The following is a 4,305-nucleotide window of genomic DNA, read 5'->3' as shown; positions in this document are numbered from 1 at the left end:
ATTCCTATCAACAAGTATCTCAGATGGACAAGAATTAAGTCCTCCAACCAAGAGATAGGGTGGCTGAATGGATAAGGAAACAAGACCCCTACGTACACTGCCCACAGGAGACTCACTTCAGATTAAAAAACACACACAGACTAAAAGGAACGGGATGGAAAAAGATTTTACCTTGATGGACCTAGAGGGTATTGCGCTGAATGAAATAAGTCAGATAGAGAAAGACAAATACCACACGATTTCACATACATGTGGAATCTAAAGAACAAAGTACGCAACAACAGAAACAGAAATAAACTCATATATACAAAGAAAATTTTGAGGGCTACTAGATGGGAGGAGTGTTGGAGAGGACAGTGAAAATAGTCAAAGGTGTTAAGAAGTACAAATGGATAGATACAAAGTAGTCATGGGGATAAAAATGTAGTATAAGGAAATTGAGCTGTCAGTAATTTTTGTTCCTTTGACGGTAAGTTTTTTCCTCAGTCAAATTTTAAAAATTATCTTCGTCTTTTGTTTTTGGAAGTTTAATACAATGTGCCTAGGTGGGTAATTTTTTTTGTATTTATTTTGTTTAAGATGTAGAGTTTCTTGAATAAGTAGTTCAATGTATTTTATTAATATTGTAAAATCTGTTAGCAGTAACTATTCAACTATTGCTCTGAACTAGTCATTCCCTCTTGTTACTTAAATGACTCCAATTAAATGTGTTTAGACCTTTAGACACATTGCATATTTTCTTATACACTTCTGTGTTTTTCACCCTTTTCCCCACTCTGTGCTTCAGACTGAATATTTTCTACTGACCGATCTTTCAGTTTACTAATTTTTTCTTCGTTGTATCTAACCTCCTGTTAAACCCATCTATAGAGTTTTAAAAAATTATTTCAGTAATTGTAGTTTTTAATTTTAGAATTCTCATGTGGTCCTTTTAAAAATTGTTTCTATTTCTCCATCTACTTTATTGAATGTGATATTATAGTTCATGTATAATAATAACAATATCTTTTTCTCCTTTAGATCTGATGCTATCATCCATTTTTTTTTCTTTTGGCTTTTGCTTATTTGGTCTTGTCTCCTAGGATATCTTTTAGATTTTGTTAATTGATGGATGCTGAGTAAATTAAAAAATTGTAGAGGCTCTAAAAAAAAAGAATACATAAAGAATGGAATACTATATACAGTACCCCATTTTCTTCTGCATGTGCCTATATGCGCAATGTTCATTTCTATCTTGCAATAACAATTCTCTTCTTATTGTTTAAGCTATGATACCCTGTTGTAAATAAGAGTTGCACTACTCCGCTTCTATTTGCTTGCTAGTCATCTTACTCGTAGTTATATATATATATATATTTGTCATTTTGCTTCAGGTAGGCTGACCCCTTTCAGTATTTCTCATAATGCAGGCCTCATAGTGGAGAATTCTCTCAACTTTGGTATATGAGTAAAGGTCTTTATTTCTCCTTCATTTCTAAGGGAGAGCTTTGCTGATTCATTATTCTCGGCTGGTCAATTCCTTTCACTTAATAGTTTGAATATTTAATTTCACTCCTTTTGCTTGTAAAATTTGTGCTGAGAAGTCTGAAGATCTCTAAAGGTTTTCCTTTTTAGGTTACCATCTACTTTTCCCTGGCTGGCCTGAGAATTCTTTCTTTGTTATTAATTTTTGATCATTTTAATATAATGTGTCTTGGAGAAGGCCTTTTGGGGTTGAGGTAATTGGGTGTTATGTTAACTTCTTGGATTCCAAGCTCCAGCTTATTCCTTAGATTTGGGAAATTCTCATCCACTATTTGTCTGAAAATGCTCTCAAATTCTTTCTCTTTTTCTTCTCCTTTTGGAATACACATTATTCTTGTTTCCTGATGATGTCAGCTAGTTCTTGTATTTCTCTTTTATTATTTTTCATTCTTTGGTCTCTCTCTTCTACCTTCCAAATTATTTCTAGATTTCTGTTTTTGATATCACTGATCCTTTCCTCCTAGGCTTGCTATTTCATTCTTCATCTCTTTTAGTGTGTTCTTTATCTCCAGAAGTTCTATTTGATTCTTTCTTAGGGTTTCATCTCCTTGCTAAAAAACTCATTTTGCTAGTGTAGTTTTTTTCTCAACTCCTGAAATTGTTGATCTGAATTATTTTGAATCTCATAGAGTTTTTTCAGAGATATCATCTTGAATTCTCTGTCATTTAAGTCACATATTTCTATGTCTTTAAGCTTATTTTCTGGAGATTTTTCTCTTTCTTTCTGAGCTTTCCTATCACTTTGGTTGTTCATGGTGTTCAATGGACTTTTTCTCTACCTGGGCATTAATAGATATGTATTCTGATTTTTTTCAGAAAGATTTATTATAAATAGACCTCTCTTTAGCCTTTTGTTAAGGTGTTTTTCTTTTGACTTCCAGTAGGTGGCATACAAGCCTCTTGGGTCCCTGCTTTGAGACTTTATAATGCCGTTTTTTCCTTATAGAGATTCAATCACGATCACTACCCATGGTCTTAGTTCCTGTCAGTGTTAGCGACAGTTTCTCTAGCATTTGCTCAAATTCCCCTGGGGCTCTGTGGAGCATGTCTTGGAGGTCATGGGGATGTGGAGGGCACCCTCTGGGTTGGTGGGTGGGGCTGCTGCTATCTCCGTGTCTCAGCCTTATGTTTCGCAACCGTGGCTGCTAAGACTCAGCTGTTGTCCCTCTGCAGTTAGTCCCAGCTCCACTTTCTGCCCTGATCCCTGGGCTCTGCCTCTGTGGGAGTTCACAGATCCCTCAGGCAGGGCTGTTTGGGGAACCCGCCGCAACTTCTCCCTTGTCCCTCTTTGTGCAGGGAGTTCTCCCAATCTACCACCCAACTCCCATGATTCTGACCTCTGGAAGCTCTTATGCTCAGATCACTTGCTCAGATGTGCTTGTGTGCAGGTTGGGTGTTATTTGTTGAGTTTTAGATGTTCAGTTTATTATATTCCAAGGGTAGAGATCTGGGGACATCTCTCGTTCTGCCACGATTCTAATCCATTAATTTTTTCTTTTTCATATGTTATTATCCATGGAGATTTTTATCATGTCTTTTGATTCATCAGTATCTCCTAAATTCTTTCCTATCATTAATATTCTGCCAAACATGCAATTGTTAAATTATGTCACTTATCTTGGTATAAACAAAAATTTTATATAAATAGTAAACACAAACATGAACAATAAAATTATTAGGATAATTATTAGGAGAATAGCCTTAAGATATTTAGATAAGGAAATGTTTCTTAAATGAGACACAAATAGCGTTTATCATTCTATATTAAATTGACTACTTCACGCTATTGTCTTCTGCCTTCAAAGTTTCTGCTGACTAATTAGCTGATTGTCTTATGAAGGAAGCCCTTGTATATGACTAGTAGCTATTCTCTTGCTGCTTTTAAGGTTCTCGATCTTTAACTTTTGTCATTTTTATTACAATGTATCTTAGTGTAGGCCTTTTGGGGTTCATTTTGTTTGGAACTTTCTGTGCTTCCTGGACGTGGGTGTCTGTTTCCTTCATCAGGTTGTGGAAGTTTTCAGATATTATTTCTTTAAATAGGTTTTCTGTTCCTTTCTCTGTTCTCCTTTTGGGAGCCCTATGGTGCAAATATTATTCTTGATGGTGTCTCACAGATTCCTTAAACCATCCTCATTTTTTAGTTTTTATTTTGCTCTTTCAATTGGGTGATTTTCACAACCTTGTCTTCCTTCCGCATCAATGAATCTGCTGCTGATTCCCTCTAGAGTTCTTTCATTTTAGTTACCGTATTCTTCAGTTCTGATTTCTTTTTTTATGTTTTTTATTTCTTTGTTGAAATTCTCACTGAGCTCATCTATTCTCCTCCTAAGTTCATCCTTATAACCAGTATTTGGAACTCTATCTGGTAGATTGCTTGTCTCCATTTTATTTAGTTCTTTTTCTGGGTTCCTCTGCTGCGTTCCTTCATCGGAACACATTTCTCTATTGCCTCATTTTGGCTGTCTCTCTTGTGTTTCTTTCTATGAATTAAACAAAACAGCAACCTCTTCTAGTTTTGAAGGGTGGCCTTGTGTAGAGGCTTCCCTTTTGTAGACTGCATGTGCCAGGTGTCTTTGACAGGCCAGTGGGTGTTGGAGCTGGAATGGGCATGGCACTGGGAGACTCAAGGGCAAGCCTCATTGGAGTCATCTTGGCAGGCTGGCTGGAAGTTTGGTTGGAGTGGAATCAGGCTAAAGGGAGTCCCAGAGGCAAACTGTGCCATGGTTGTCTTTGGAAGGCCAGTTGGAAGCTGCAGCTGGGGCAGACCATGGAGAGACC

This window comes from Pteropus medius, unplaced genomic scaffold (assembly GCF_902729225.1).
Source record: "Pteropus medius unplaced genomic scaffold, Ma_sr-lr_union100, whole genome shotgun sequence".
Classification (NCBI taxonomy): domain Eukaryota; kingdom Metazoa; phylum Chordata; class Mammalia; order Chiroptera; family Pteropodidae; genus Pteropus; species Pteropus medius.
Note: the sequence above shows the minus strand (reverse complement) of the source record.